Here is a 16,295-nt window from a genome sequence, read left to right as displayed (position 1 = left end):
ATTCAAGGCAGGTTTTATAATTCAAGTAGACTAACTGAGGTGAACCTTGTTTGTAATTCTGCAGTGCTATTTAAACCATTTACAGAATCTGTAGTGTGTTAGCAGTGGTTCTCAAAATGGTCCTATACCAACATCAGCAGCATTGTAGCTCTAAAGGGACTGCTTAGGAAACTAGATATAATGATGATGATGAACAATGTTACAGAGTCATGGGGAGGCAGTATGGCATAGCATTTAAGAACACAATATTTGAAATAAGAAGGCCTAAGATCCAAGTTCCAGTTTTACTACTTACTATATGGGGGAACTAATAATTCTACTTTATAGAAATGTTGTTGAGATTTAATGATTTAAGAATTAATTCATCAATATATACATTATATTTTTTAAATGCCAAGTTCTTAAGATGGTGTATAGCACATAAAAAAAAGTTCAATAATTATTAGCCATATTGAGTATAGTTCCATACTAGGAGTTTGGTATAGAACTCAGCGTCACATTTATTTCATCTTGCTGTCTAGTACAGGTGCAGGCTTTCTTAATTTGCACTTTTATTTTATCAACAACGCATTACATACTATGCTAGTTAAGTGGGAAAATTTGGCAATAGCTTAGATTTCTGATTTATTGATGAAAATCAACAACACACTGTATGATTTCCTTTGTGAAACATATCTACATTGACTTTGTAAGGTAGTATGTGTATTGTTGTGCCTTACTTCTGTTTGCAAAAACAGAGGTATTATAGATAAACTCTACATTTCCAGACTTGAAATTTTGAACACATATCTGTGTATTAACTGTAAATCCATCCTCCCTCCCTCCCTTCCTTCCCTCCCTCCCTCCCTTCCTCCTTCCCTCCCTCCTTCTCTCTCTCCTTCCTTCCTTCCCTCTTTCCCTCCTTCCCTCTCTCCCTCCTTCCTTCCTTCCCTCTTTCCCTCCTTCCCTCTCTCCCTCCTTCCTTCCTTCCTTTCTTTTCTTTTCTTTCTTTCTTTCTTTGTCTTTTTTTCTTTCTTTCCTTCTGTCTCTTTCTTTCTTTCCTTATCTTTCTTTCTTTTTCTTTCTTTCTTTTCTTTCTTCTCTTCCTTTCTTTCCTTTATCTCTTTCTTTCTTTTTTTTTGAGACAGGGTCTCACTATGTCACCTGGGCTGGAGTGCGGTAGTGCGATCTTGACTTACTACAACCTCCATCTCCTGGGCTCAAGCGATTCTCCCACCTCAGCCTCTTAAGTAGCTGGGACTACAGGCACCGCACCACCACATCCAGCTAACTTTTGTATTTTTAGTAGAGATAAGATTTCACCATGTTGCGCAGGCTGGTCTCCAACTCCTGAGCTCAAGCAAACCTCCAGCCTCGGCCTCTTAAAGTGCTGGGATTATAGACGTGAGTCAACGCACCTGGTCCTATATTTTTTCTAAGAAGAGTTTTTTCTAGAAATTATACAATAAATTTAAGTCTACCAAAGAGTTTTAAATTTATATTATTCAAAAATCAAGAAAAATGTTTCATGATTTTTCTTGATTTATTTATGCCTTACTTCTGTTTGCAAAAAACAGATAGTGTAAAAAGTGGCATGATAAATCTTATCTCAAACATTATACTGGGTAGCTATCAGTCATTTAGTACTTATTTAAGCTATTTAACGTAACTCTCTCAGTGAGAATAAAAATGAGCAACTAGGAAAAAACTTCTAAATTTAACCTGACATGTGAATAAATGTTTTATATCTTATTTGTAATTGCTTTGTGCATTCATCTTGTCCTTTGAAGATACTGTAATTCTATATTTTGGGAATGCAATCACTATGCTGAAACAGCCAAAATTCATTTGCACAACTTTTCACTAAAATTAGTAAATAAATATTTGAAGCTGAATAACATTTTTAAAAATAGCCATCATAATTACATGAGAATTACATTTATTAAAAAAGTAGATTGAACTTTGCTCTAATTAGTTTACATTTAAAGATTCTTTGATCTGTGATAACAGTAATATATATTAACATGTTGCATTTTAAAGTGACACTGCTTTTCATTAATCAAGTGTCTGTATGGTTGATTAATTTGTACAAGGTTTAAATTGCTATGAAAATTTATCATTCATAGCCATGATCTCCATTTACATATATGTTAATTATGGTAAATGTAATCTTTTTCTGAATCCTCTGGGCTGCATACTAAAAAGACAAAGTAATCAGAGTGACTACTTTTTCTATTACAAAGTGAACTCTTACTGTTACTCAGTAAAGTCTGTTGTAGTTGTCAAAGCTAAAGCTAAAAACATAGTAGTTTCTGCTGAAGGCAAGTCCAAATTCTTAAGATGGTATTTCTTTTTCAAGTGATTTATTTATTCAGCAGTCATGACATTTATGCAAACAGAGTTTCCATGTTTGTTTACCATAGTATTTAGTGCTGTCTCTGAGTGCTGTCACCATTTGCGATACTAAACTCCTTCTTCACATTGGTCTCTATAGGGTTCAGCCCAGAGTATTGTGTAAAATCGGAAGCATAGTGAGGAAGCATTAACTGTGAGTCTGGCCTTACACACCCCACTATTGGTCTTTTCCCATTGTTTCCTAGAGGCTTTCCCTAAATGTAGAGCATAGTAACCAAGAATTATTTTATTATTTTTATTTCTGTAGAAATGCTTTTCATTTATTCACCAACAGTGATCTTCTCTCTTAACAATTATTGATTTGGAAAAAATTCTAGTATAAGTTAAAATGATATAGTGACTAGTGTTTTAGAGTGAATGTGATAGGCCTTGCTAGCCAAATGTTGGAAAATTTAATTATTCCTATTTAATGTATACAATTTTATGCTTAGATTGTTAATATTTACATAATATATTCACTTCAACAGAAGCCTTATTTCATAGTCACAACATAATAGAATTAAAATATCCATCTTGGAAACCTTTGCAAGCATAGCACCTCTGACTACCTGACGAGGCTATTTTTAAAGACACTTATTTGGCAATTTTCTTATAGTCAGCCTAATCACAGGAGAAACAAACTAATATGGCACCTGTTTTGATAGATGGATGTTTTACCTTTCATCCCCTGATCCCAGACCTTGCAAGACATTTTTCAAAGAAGCATCACTTCCCTCAACACAGAAATGCATCCACCTCTAAGCTGGAAACAGCAAAAGCATAGGGCAGAAGATGAAGCATATATTATCCAACTAAAATTACAGAGAAATTTTAAGTAGGCAGAATATAATTGCCCAATTTGGAAATTAGCCAGGACACAGGGTTTAACATCATCTTTACTCTTTTGAAAAGTGCCATGGGATTTTTAATAACTGCTGGTGGTCAAGACCTTGGTTTTACCCTCATCCATTAGACGACACCTCCAGCAGTGCAGTGCCCCTTCATACCATGCTGGGGCATCAGTTCAGTACTGACTCAGTGAAAATTGTGCCACCTACTGAATCATCCACAGCTCATCTCAGAGTGTCCTGGCTTTTAGAGTTTCTCTGGAGAGCTGTTATGAAAGATGGGACCAGGCTCAATGATGCTTAATTTATGAGATTTCAAGGTTTAAAATGGTTAAGATCTCAGATCTGAGTTTTATTTTCAACTTTAACAAATTTTTCTGGATTTGCCCATACTTATGGCCCATAATGATGGTCTTGATGATTAAACTGTACATCATACATGTCTCTCTTTAGAAAAAAAGGGAATAAAGGCAATAATACATAGATATAGTCAATGAAAAGCAGATTGCCTCATTTGTGATATATTTGATTCTTCTAATTGGAAAAAGTACTACCCCCCAAATCTTTGTAAACTGTATAACTAAATAGGCTTACAAGGAGCTTCTTTTTCTCTCTGGATTTTTAAGAACCTAGGAACAAATACTTTGAAGAGCAAATGCAAACCTTGGAGGGAGCAGACTTCACTGGCCAAACAAATAGTGAAATTTTTGTCAAAGAAAACCTTTACTCCAGTTTTTCTACAAAACACCTTGCCATCTGTAAAAGAATCTCAATGTAGCGTGACTATTCCAGGAACAACTGAAATGGAATCAAGATCTTAAAACAAAATCCAGGTGCATTAAAAGATAAATAATAAAACCTGGATGCTTTCTGGCCTCTATGCTCCATTTTAATAATTTTCTTCATTCATGTAAATGTATGTGTACTATATACAATTTTTTTTTTAAACTGGGCTCTTGCCATTTTTAGAAACAGTCTTTGAAATGACTTCAGAAATTCTTTCTTGGCTGCTAAAAGTATCAATATCCTGGAATTGAGAAACTGTTTCTGAAAGTGTTTCTTGAGGTGTTACTTCTGGAAATGACATTGAATAAATCCCGTTGCTGGTGTATGAGGAATAAAAGAGATAGTTGAAAATAGTTGTAAAGAATAGATTGAGACACTGTAGCTAAGGCTGCAAAATGGATTCCAACATAATCCTGTGTTTTCACTCACTCTTGCTGATGCCAGTGATTCAAGTGAAACACACACACACACACACACACACACACACACACACACACACAGTTTGGTGCTTTACAACGATGTTTTGTTCAACAGTGGACTGAATATAAGATGATGGTCCCATAAGATTATAATACCATATTTTTACTGTACCTTTTCTATGTTTAGATACACAAATACTTACTATTGTGTTACAATTGTCCACAGTATTCAATATAGTAAAATGCTATACAGATTTCTAGCCTAGGAGCAATAGGCCATACCATATAGCCTAGGAGTATAGTAGGCTGTACCATCTAGGTTTGTGTAAGTACACGCTGTGATGTTTGTATAAGGAAGAAATTACCTAAGGACACATTGCTCAGAATGTGTCTCCATTGTTAAGTGATATGCGACTGTACATACAGCAGTCCTCCCTTATCTGCAAGGGATATATTTCAAGACCACCAACGGAAATACTGAACCCTATATGTACTAAGTTCTTTCCTATGCATACATACCTATGATGAAGTTTATTTTTTAAATCAGGCACAGTAAGAAATTAGGAACAACCAATCCAAGATAGAACAATTATAATAATATGCCAGCATCACTATTCTTGTGTTTTTGGGACATTATTAAGTAAAATAAAGGTTCCTTGAATGCAAGCACTTCAATATGGTGACAACTGATAGCATAACTTAGACGACTACTAAGTGACTAACAGGTGAGTAGCATACAGCTTGACTACATTGGACAAAGGAGTGATTCAAGTCCTAGATGGGATGGAGCAGGCTGGTGGGAGATTTCATCACACTACTCAAAATGGTGTGCAATTTAAAACTTAAGAATGGTTTATTTCTGGAATTTTCCATTTAATATTTTCTGACCATGCTTGACCACAGGTAACTGAAAATGCAAAGAGCCAAGCAGCAGATGAGGGAGGACTACTGGACCTTTTATTATCTATTTTCCTTTTCTGACTTAATCAGTTTCCAGCTTTCTCTATCACCGACTTTTCCTTTTGGGAAAAATCTATATTAATCTTACTCCTTGTTAAATAAAAAAATCTTTCTCAAGTCAAGTAACTTATTTTCCTGAATTTCCCTATGTTGTTCTGCTCTGACTTGATTATTCCTTGCTAGTAAATTAATAATTCACATATTGGGGGGTTGGTGATCAGGGATGGAACAACTATTTCAGGAAACTTAAGTCCGATTTGGTGCATTGCTACTGGTGTGATATATATAGCTAATATGCTTCCATAAGTGCCTGGTTTGCTACCAGATAGGAAAATTAGTTACTTTTTTCCACCATTAATTATCAACATAAAAAATCATGGGTGACAGATATTCTTTCATTGTTAAAATTGAAAATCTGAGACACAGAATTTCTCTGAGTAGATCAAATAGCTCCTCACTAATCCATGAAAAGATGTTTGTAAGCTGTGGACTTCTATGGCTTTAATATAATACTTAATGTTGGAGTGACTATAACTTTCTAGATTTGGATTAGAAATGAAATTGTCCTTTAATTTTTGATCAAATAAAACAACACATTAGCTTGTGACTTTTTTTCTGCTTAAGTACAGTAGTGTTTTGTCCAGTAATTTTACAGATTTTTCATACTTAATCAAGTTTTAAATTTCATAAAATTTGTTTCCAATGTTATTTTCTTTCTATCTGAGTATCATTCTCTAAACTCTTGTTTCCTTCTCCAGTGTTCCTCTCCTTTCTCTAGTTTCTAAATTCAAGTATACTTCCTTTTCTTAAAGATAATTTTGGCTAAATGTGACTCCCTCACATCTCCTCTCCGGGGGATGGGGGGCGGGGGAAGAGAAAAAGAAGAAAGAAAAGAGAAAAACGGAATTATCCTTGAAAGTAACCAACTGAGTTGTAATTTGTTAATATTTCAGCTAACAAACGCTAGGCTCTATCAATCATTACTGCATATGTGTGCAATAAAGAACATATTTGTGGGCCAGGCCCCATGGCTCACGCCTGTAAATCCCAGCATTCTGGGAGGCCGAGGCAAGCAGATCACCTGAGATCAGGAGTTTGAGACCAGCCTGGCCATCATGGCGAAATCCCGTCTCTACTGAAAATACAAAAATTAGCTGGGCGTAGTGATGGGCACCTGTAATCCCAGTTACTCGAAAGGCTGAGGCAGGAGAAACGCTTGAACCCGGGAGGCAGAGGTTGCAGTGAGCTGAGATCCTGCCATTGCACTCCAGTCTGGGCAAGAAGAGTGAAACTCCGTATCAAAAAAAAAAAAAAAAAGAACATATTTGTCTTTCTAATCTTTTATATGTAATGCTCCTTCCTAGGTATAGAGAATAAAATAAATACTTAAGACAATCATGTACTTAATGGGTACGGTATACACTATTCGGGCAATGAGTACACTAAAAGCTTAGACTTCACCACTACGTAATATATCCATGTAACACAAATATACTTGAACCCCTAAATCTATAAAAATAAAATATAAATAAAGAGAAAAATAGGCAACCATGAATGCTGAACTTGCTACATTTCTTCATTTATTGTTAACTGAAATGTGTGTTTCTGTAATGTATTTTTCTTCTATTAAAAGTTTTCTTGTCAATGTACTTCAAACAAATGATTGTAACATTATATGGTTGATTTTGATAGTCATTACTTCAGTCTCTTCTTAGATCATAAAAATTGAACCTTCATGACGAGAGAAAAGAGCAAAAGATATATGATTCTCTACACTCAATGTGAGCCAAATATTTCCCTCAGTAAAATTCTTCTAGTCCTAGAACGAGGTCATCAAAATTGTATAGGAGTTCCTAACAATAAGATCTGAGAGATTAAATATATTTTTCAAGTTACATATTAAATATACACATTAGTCATTCAAGCTATATTAAAGGCATCACAAATGATTTGTTTTCGAAATGAAAACAAAAAATTCAATAGCAAAACCAAAATATATGAAAAATATAATTTGTAAGGAGTTGAACCGTGCCCCCCAACGCCGCCCCAAAGATATGCCTATATCGAAGCCCTAGAAACTATGAATGTTACCTTATGTGGAAAGAGGATCTTTGCAAATGTAACTAAGTGAAGGATCTCGGGATGAAGAAATCATCCTAGATTACCTGGGTGGGTCCTAAATCAATGACAAGTGTCCTTAACACAGAGAACAGATACAAGACAGACAAGAGGGGTGATGCAAAGACAGAGGCAGAGACTGGGATGATGCGGCTACAAGCTAAGGAATGACAAGGATTGCAGGCAGCCACAAAATGCTAGGTGGGGGCACAGAATGGATTCTTCTCCAGATCCCCTGAAGAAGCATGGCTGACATATTGATTTCAGGCTTCTGCCCTCCAGAACTGTGAAAGAATAAATTTCTGTTTCTTTAAGGTACCCAATTTGTCATAACTTGTCATGGCAGCCCCAGGAATGAATATTCTCTACAATCTGTATTGAGATATACCTTTGTTATGGTAATGGTGATAATGGCATTAAAAAAACTCCAAAATCAACTAATAAAACGATTAGGCAGGAAAGTGACAGTATGGAAAGTTTATTTTATGCATTTTATAGAATGTTATTAGAGCCCAGTGGATTAAGTGACCTAAATCTTCCACATCAGCTAACTTCCAACCAAAATACAGGAATGAACAATGTAATAAAACTTTATAAACTTGGACCAGAATCATCCCAAAGACCCTGAGGTGAAAAAGAGATACATGCTCCAAATGAAAGCAAATAACAAGAAACAAAATCTCATGTGTTTGGAGTGTAATGTGAGGGGAACCGAGTATTTAGAAGAGAGGCCAAGAGATAAGCTGGAATCAAACGACGCAGAGCTAAGCTGCTCTATATAGTGCCCTGGACTCAGTTAGTGAAGCAGATCATGAGCTACCTTTAGACATAGTCCCTATCTTGATTTTTATACCCTTGAATCCTAACAATGTTCTTGAGACATTATTGACATTGTTACATAGTCTGAATGGGCAAATTAATTTTACAAATTAGATTTCAGTGTGTTTAAAACTACTTGACAACAATCTATTGTTGAACATCCTCAAATACCTACTTGGTTTTGGTTCCTTTTCCTAAAGGGTAAGTTCCTTAAAATCCTTTTACTGTTAAAGCTTGGCAAGTAGTAGTAAATGCTGAAGAAATAATGTGGAATGAGCAAATGAAACACTCAGTTGTTTTCAGTGGAATATTGGATGTCCCTTTGGTAGTTACTTTAGGGAGACCTGGGACCAGGCGAGGTTGAAAACTCTGCACTAACTCAAGCTATATCATATGCAACTGGTAGAGTTAGTACTAGCCTTAATGATGTGATCTGAGTGCCAATAATCTTGTTCTTTATAAAGTGTCTTTTAGCTATAAGGATTTTTTGTTTGTTTGTTTGTTTTTTCTGGCCTCTTGTTCATACCAGGCTTCATATAGCTCCAATAATCTTAGGATATCTGTGCCTCCATTAATATCTAATTATGACACTCAAATTTCTTACAATTAAGAAACTAATTACAATTACAAATACTCCCTCGAGGCATTATACTAGGCAATATTTTGTTAGTCTAATTCTAGCAATCATATGCACATCAATGAAACACTTACATTTTAATGTAATATTTTATTTATATTTTTAACTAATTAAAACTCTATTAAATTTAATATTATATAAAAATGCTATTACATAAAGACCACAATTTCTACAGCATAACCAGAATTTCTCCTTTTATCTGTGAAACAAAATCAGGAACTCAAAGAATTATATTTGAAATTCAGTAATATTTAGACAGCAAAATAATATTTCACATTTCAATAAGTTGTTGAGGTTCATTTTAGTTGCAAACTGATCCAGGCTTTAAATTTATAGTCACATTATTAGTGTACACTTTTTTTAAAAAAGAAAAAGATAAGTATATGACAGGAAAGTATATATGAATGTGTATGCATAGACAAATGAATGCTTAAATACTTTAAATACTGCACAACTTCAGGTTTCCAACATTACAGCATAAAATAATCCTCTCTCAAACCTTGGAAAATCCTATCCTTTTGGAGACAAATGTATCTATTAGAATTAAAATTGTTCATACGAGGGTACCAGGTATTTATTTCCGTACATCTTGAGAATGATATTCAAACTTTAAGATAATTACAACAGTGTAAGCTCTAGAGTGGAACAAAAGCAGGGGGTAAAAATCCCAGAAGTTCCCAGAGGTAGTTAGGAAAAAAAAAAAAAAGGAAAGATAGAATGGAAGAAGTGAGGGGCTCAAAGAAAAAAGAATGAAGATTCAAGGATGGGTAAATCTCCTCTTTACTTGGCTTTTCAAAAGGTTTGTGATAACTAGCTTTTGTGTAAATGGATTTGATGGCTCTGGGCTGAAGGTGACAGACAGATGAATCTAGGCCCCCTCGGGAGTGTCACCCTGGGGATTGCCATTGTTGCAGACAGTTTCTTCAGACTTACCCAGAAGAATCATTATCTCAAGGGGGCTCTAACAACAGCCACCCCCAAGCGGCCTAGGCGCTTGGAGTAAGCAACTTAGTCTCTCTCTTGAGCAGTAATTACAGCGGTAAGGCGAACAAGGGATGTTACTGGGTTGAGCTTAAGTCTCTCTCCAACTTACAATTAAAAAAAAAAAGTATTCAAGTATCCGAAGATTTTTCCCAAGCAAAAATGTCAGAGAGCTTCTCTTACTCTTTGTTAGTTGGAAAAATAAACAGACCTCTGGGTCCCCCTCAGGAAGTGCTTAGCTGAAGAGGGTATTGTAGGTAAAAGCTTCAGAGTCTTTCTTTTTTAGTAAAGCTAATGTGTTTACTTTGGGACTACTTCAGCCAAGTCCAGTTACTAGTAGGAGTCAGCTAAAATCTGAGGGAATTGCTTTAATACTGTATGAAACAAATCCCTTCCACAGTGGCAAGCTAACAGAGGCATGTGACCCATCTCGTCACAACAGTGCTCTGCCCCCAAACCCTGGTGGCACCACTCCAGGAACCTGCTCTATGGAAGGGCTCATGCACTACAGTGAAGGGACCCGAAAGCTAGAGAGTGGTTTTTCTTCCCCTAAACCTCAAAATAACGCTCCACTTATACCCTCAGAGTAGTAAGGGGGTTTGCCATAACTAGACTAGTTATTTGCAATATTTTAAAAAGCTGATAAACCTAACATGATGTTATTAGAACCACAATTCCATCTCTTATAATTCCTGTAAGTCACTAGCTCCTGTTGCCATCTGAGTGCAGTATCCATCTTTTCCCGTAATAGGCGTGACATCCTGTCTAGAGAGGAACCAATCAGAGAATGGAATGAAAACTGTAGGGCTTTTCTAAGGTAATGGGCTCTGTTAGCTATGTTGGTTTGGCTCAGTGCTTTTCTAAGTTAAGAGACAGATAAAACAATCATTTCTGAAAGTATGTCTTCATCTCTATTAATGAAAATGATCAAGCCTTCACTTGTTACAACTTAAAATAATTTGGATAGTCACCTTTACTATGTTTCACATAACAGGAAGAGCTTTCCTTGCCCAACTCACTTGGGTCTCCTTTCTACTCTGTGTGTAAGTATCTGTGTTTAATGTTTCCTTTCTCTCTTCTTTCTCTTGCTTATATTTTCTTATTTCTACATCAAAACACTTTGGAAAGTAAGCTGCATGAGGCCAGGGATGTACCATAATGTCTGACACAGTAAGATATCAGTATCTGCTTGTTAAATGTTGATTCCTGCTTTATTGCTCTTAATTTATTCTCTTCTCTCTAGTAACTTATTTTTATCTTTTGTTGTTGTTTCTTTTTTCAAAAAAGATTGTTGTTAGATTGTTTTGGGATGAATTGGCCTTTGTGGGTTATTCTTATAAATGGTTGTTGGCAGAAATGTTTGATTTTTCTTTTACAGTAGAAGAAGTTGAGACAAGGTAGTGAAAGGGGGACTCATCTGTAATCATTCTTTAACAGGATGGTTTGTGAGGATTTAATTAGATACCACATGTAAAAGTCCCTAGAACATAGTAGGTATTCCATACACAATGCCTTGGACAAGAGGAAACATTGCTGATAGTAAAATAATTTCAAAGTAACAAAGAAGCTTAAGAACCTAAATGGAAAAAATCAAAATTCTCTGCTTCACTTTAAGCAGTACCACTGATTTTGATGTAACTCCAAGAACATTACTTACTATGTCCATTATCATCATTTGTAAAATGGGATAACAAATTTTCCCCACCTGGCAAAGGTCCTGTGTACGTTAGATAAATAATATAAAACACCATGGTGATAAAGAGTGTGGTATAAATGTCAACTTTTATTATTCTATTTTTGTATGATAAAATGCTGTTTTAGACAATAGAATTAGTTGGTATGCAAAACATTATTGTGTTAATTAAACATAGGATTGTATTAAATCATTAGGTTAATTTTCCCTGAACATTCTGTAATCTTTATTTTAGAGTTACTATTAACTAACACAGCTTGACAAATGCCTCCATTACTGGATGTGTGCGTGGTGCTATTTTCAGGGAAGAGAAATTGTTAGAAATGCACTAGCTAATACGAATGGTATTCAGGAGCTTTTAATGTAGATGTTAGATAGATCAGAACTGCTTGTAGATGTTTCACTGAAGTCTGAAAATAATGACCACAATCATGTCTTAGTCTAGCACAAAATATCTGGGCCAGGCAACCCCAAGAAGGTTGCAAATTCCAACTCAATAGGAGACTGACCTATTCCTCAGAAAGATCATACTGCTGTTGAAGTCCTATTTCCCTACCAAACACATAACTGAGCTGCAGATAAGAGTTGAGGTTTCATTGTTGGAGGTCGAGGAAGAAATAAGAATTTATGGAAAAGGGAGAGATAGTCTGTTAACAACTCCCTATTGAGAAAGTGTAGTGTAGTGGTTAAATCAAACATGGTACAGATTGGCCTTGGAAATTGTTATTATTGTTTAGCTGTTTTCTTGCCTTTGTGACCCTAGAAAGCTATTCACCCTGTTGCCTATATTTACTCACCTGTAAAAAGTGTGCAATAGGCATACTCTTCAGTAAAAATAAACTGTTGTTTAAAGAACCCCAGATAATAATTCCCATGTGCATAATATATGAAGAATGTAAATTCTTCCTACCTCTCTCTTTCTCTTTACAATATGCCTACTGAAGGAAAAGTAACCAGGTTTGGGCAAAAAGACGAGGCGAAATCACTGTCATCTTGGGGCATTCTTCGATTGCATGATTACTCCTCTTCTATTTTCACTCTCCTATTAATTAATTACCTAATTAATCTGTTTGCTTATTGCTATTAGGGGAAGGCAATGCTTAAAGATTCTGGTGAATCCTATTTTCATGGAGGATCTTGTCAAGTTAAGGTTTTAGAAGAGGATTCTTGAAGAAAAGTCAGAATGAATAAAGAGGTTCTTCTCCCTTCTCTGTTTTTTGGGAAGAAAGGAGCTAAATATAAAATGATTATAAAAATGAGTCTTCAGTTTGTGAGCAATTTAAAATGACAAATAGAGCAGAATGGTAAACTGAAAAGGCCTCTGGACTTGGAATCAGAAGAAATTGGTATCAGCCTTGACCATGTCACTTACTAGTGTGTGACCTTGGATAATTCGTTTCACATCTCTCAGCTTCTTGATTTCTTTGTCTTTATAGTGTGATAATAGCTCTTATTTTATACCTCACAAGATTGTTATTGAAACCAAATAAAGTCCTATGTATAGAAAAATACCCACACAGATAGTAAAAATATATAGACAATGATAATGTTGTGGTTTTTACAATGTCTCTGCAGAAGTCAAGGAAGCTCTGGAGGAGTCTCAGGGGGCCAGCCAGGAAGATCTGTGCTTCCCCCTCTCCAAAGCAGCTCTACTTTTATCTTTTTCATCTGCTGTTGACACACAATATTGTATTTCATTGATTTTAAAGGTTCTGCTGCTAAGGGTAGAGTTTGAAACATACGTAGTAGAGATATGTACTCTTTAATCATGATAATATCAACTGCAGTGTGTTTAACAATATGCAGGCAGCTTTGAAAACATCAGACATAGGTAAGGATGTTATTGTGAGGTGAAGCAGGTGACCATATTTTAAACTTTTTGGCCTCACTTTACTAGTGTAAAATCTTAAAGTTTATACTCTTAACAATTATTGATGACCCCAAAAATCTTATCTAGAAAATTCCAGAAAACACAAGAATGCACAAGCACACATTCCATTAGCCACAAGAGTGATGATATCATTGCATGTCATGTAGCCTCTGGAAAGTCAACTGAACACTCATGAGATAATGGAAGTGAAAAAAACAACAATATCTTAATCTTAACTATGAAAATAAGCCTGACCTAGGCTAGGCGCTGGGGCTCACACCTGTAATTCCAACACTTTGGGAGGTCGAGGCAGGCAGATCACCTGAGGTCGGGAGTTCAAGACCAGCCTGACCAACATGGAGAAACCCCATCTCTACTAAAAAAAATACAAAAATTAGCTGGGTGTGGTGGTGCATGCCTGTAATCCCAGCTACTCATGAGGCTGAGGCAGGAGAATCACTTGAACACGGGAGGCAGAGGTTGTGGTGAGCTGAGATGGTGCCATTGCACTCTAGCCTGGGCAACAAGAGCAAAACTCCATCTCAAAAAAGAAAAAAAAAAGAAAACAAGCCTGACCTCAATAGTTTTAGAGACTTCCCCCCAGGGAAACTGAGACCACACTTTGAGAATCACTGACCTATTATTTTGATGGAAATACTAAGGTACTGAATTATATATTACGTCAGGTATGTATTTTTTCCCCTCTCTTCTTCAGGCAGGCTCGAAGGAAATTGGAATGATAAATGAGATTTACTTCAAGGAGATTTCATAAAATGTTTTCAGTCCTATCTTCATTCTTTAAACCTGTGTTTCAAGAACCTTAAAAAAGTTGTTTTGGATTTCTTTCATTGAAGCATAACAGCCTTCCTTCCCAGGAAACAAAAAATAATCACAAATTTCAGTTAAAATGAAATTTGGACCTCTTGTTTATCTGTTGACAAAATGTTTTGATATGTTTACTTTTTCTTTTTAATTTGCATTTAATTTGTGTATTCTGGAAAATGAATCTTCTGTTAGACAATAAAGTGACTTTTCGGGACAATAGAGGCATAGGGCATCATCTGTGATTACACACACCTTCGTCCTTTACCAAAGTGGCTCCACTCTGAGTAATCCTATGAGCAAAGCCTTGTAGTACAGTACTTGATTTCTTTAAACAACTCATTATAGTACTTACTTAATATTTCAATAACACATTTTAATTGGTCACAATTGGTTCCTTTTGTTTTTCAAAAAAATGTTTGAGTTATCTGCCCATTTATAAGAAAAGACAAAAGCTTGTCAGTTCCCAAATGGACTTTCTCTTTGAGGACATCTGTAGCCTGAATAGTTTTAGTCCCTCCCAACAGGTCTCCTCTCAGCTGCTCTGTGTTTTTACATCTCTCAAGAGGGGTTAATTCTTTACAGCTGTATCCTGCCTTCCAAGAATCTCACATGTGCAAATTATTAATCTTTTTCTATTGCTACAGTAACTCCCTAGGCCATAAACACCCCCTACCTAAAACTGGCTCATTTCCAAGGAAAACTTTGGTATTCTTTCCCTGAAAAGATAATTTGACCTCTTTCAGTTTACATTGTTATTTAGAACAATTGGTAAAATATAGAAATAGAAACTTACTTTCAAACAATTATTTAGAAATAGAAATTTAATCTGTAAGTTTAAATCTCTATCCACTGTTGTATAATTTAAGTCTGAATTTTACATTTTATTTATTTAAAAAATCAGGTTGCTTAAACTTTTCAAGAGTATACTTTTCAATATTTTTAAGTGGATACTATGCTAATTATATCACATAGGATTTGTTTTAAATGTTTTAAATAGAAGAAAACAGTATGTAGACTTTCCTTTAGTGTATGGAAGTTTTATTTTCTCAAATGTGGTTTTCATGCATTTATGTCTGCAATATATATCATGCATGTTTGGGGACATAAACATAATATCCATTCGTAAGGAAGAAAACAATCAGGATATTATGGTAAGGCCATTTAGATCAATATACATATATATACCAATCATAGCCCAGCCTCTCAATTTAATATTAAATATACTAAATTATAAATTTTCGTATCCTTCAGGGTTCACTGTAAGATGGCCACTGCTTGACTATTTCTCTGTTTCCATAATCTACATTTTTATTTCTTCTTCATTCTTTAGCTACTGGTTGGATACTCTTATGACACCCCCAACCTTCAAAATAAATAATTTATATTGAAAGTTAGGTATGTCATAATAAAGCATTAAGAGATTCCAGAAATTGCATTTCTCAGTGATCCATGCCTCTAGTGGTGTTCCAAGGCATGAGGCAGAGGGGCCAGTGATTTTTACCACCTGACAAGTGCAATAATCCCCCAGTACTGCAAGGCCTGAAGCATCTTATTGCTGTTATGAAATGGAATTTATAAATAAAAATAAGGAAAACAGCCAGAGCTATACACTTTCTGAGCTTTACTGACATTGATATGACAGCCAATCAGAAATTTCCATTCCTGCCAAGATTGCCAAACCAATAATTTTAGCAATAAAGCCTGTCCTAAGAAATATTAAAATGTTTTGCTTCTAATATGTATTTAAACACAAAAGAAGTTTAAAGGTAAGTTCGTTATAATTCAGACATACAATCATTTTAATATATACAGAAAACCTCCCTGTAGACCAATTAAAAGGAGCTTCCAAACAATACGGATTCTTAATTCACATAATATTATAACTCAAGCAAGTTACATTTCAACATTTTTAGATAAGCTGTATAATAGAGAGAAAAAAAGGATTAGAATAATAGTGACATTTGAA

The sequence above is a fragment of the Pan paniscus genome, chromosome 13, assembly GCF_029289425.2.
Source record: "Pan paniscus chromosome 13, NHGRI_mPanPan1-v2.0_pri, whole genome shotgun sequence".
Lineage (NCBI taxonomy): Eukaryota > Metazoa > Chordata > Mammalia > Primates > Hominidae > Pan > Pan paniscus.
The sequence above is the reverse complement of the archived record's forward strand: the minus strand, read 5'-3'. Positions refer to the sequence as shown.